Source organism: Lissotriton helveticus, chromosome 11 (assembly GCF_964261635.1).
Source record: "Lissotriton helveticus chromosome 11, aLisHel1.1, whole genome shotgun sequence".
Lineage (NCBI taxonomy): Eukaryota > Metazoa > Chordata > Amphibia > Caudata > Salamandridae > Lissotriton > Lissotriton helveticus.
Window position 1 is genome coordinate 2,714,216 of NC_136072.1, and position 1,264 is coordinate 2,715,479.

Below are 1,264 nucleotides of genomic sequence, written 5' to 3' on the forward strand. Positions count from 1 at the left end.
ACCCTCCAGAGGAGCACGCATACACAGGGGCACGCACACACAGAGCCACGCACACACTGGGGCACGCACACACAGAGCCACGCACACACTGGGGCACGCACACACAGAGCCACGCACACACTGGGGTACGCACACAAAGGCGCAGGGAGCCGGTGGGGGCCCTGACCCGGTGCCAGGCCCCCCGCTGCTCCCCACAAGGCGCAGCCAGGGCCGGCCTCGACCACCACAATGGATGACGCGCGGGCACCGCTGCCCCCCAGACAAGGACTCGTGCCCTCCAGAGCCCGGCCCGAGTGGCAACAAGCCGGGGAGAGGCTGCCACAATACCGAGGGAACAATCAGCCATGAAAGGCCTCAGAGGCGCCTGAACCGACCCTGGAAAGATGTCAACATCTGTGGACACACAGACAGGCCCCGGATGGATGAATGCGCGCAGAGGCCTCAGGGGCCGCCAAAGGACACGTTTGTTTCTGGTGGAGAGCGGGTTTGATGACGCTGCCCTTTCCATTCACGTCCCATTGAACCCCACACCCGGGGAATCAAGGGCAGGAAGAAAGTGAATCAAGCCCCTTTATCCGGGGCCCGAGCCCTGGCGCGGGTGCGAGGGCCACAGCGTCCCCGGTGGACCCGGTGTCAGCAAAAACCAACCGGCTTTGAAGACGGGCTCAGCAAACAAGGGCCTTTCAGACCAGAACAAACTCGGGGAGAGGCAGCCCTGAGCTGTGACCTCGGAAGTCCACAGCGGCAGCAGGGATCCCGAGACATCGGGCATATTTACAATGAAATGGCGCAGTTCGGCGCCGGAAGCAATTTTGCTGCACCGAGCTGCGCCATTTAGAAACCGCAGGATGGCCTGTATTGACAACAATACGGTGCACACCTGTGCTCTCCCCTGTGCCAGCGCTAAAGCAGCAGCCATGCCCCAACGCAGGCACCCTTGCACCATGGTGCAAGGATTCACAGATACGTCAGTATTCCTGATATATCTGTGGGGGCAAAAGTGGCGCATTGCTGGAGTGCGTCTGAAAACAGATACAGCTCCAGCAGTGTGTCATTTCACACAGTGGGTCCTAGAAGTGTTGCCGTGAAATCTATGATATTTCACTGCAACTCTTCTACGAGCCTTTTCTGCGGGGGAACACCCACCCTGCCTACATTATTCCTGACACAGGTATAATGTATCTCAGGGGTTTACAAAGTGACGCATCTGCTTAGAAGCGTCACAACTATTCAAATCCTTGGAAATCCGGGGCAGCGTCTAAAA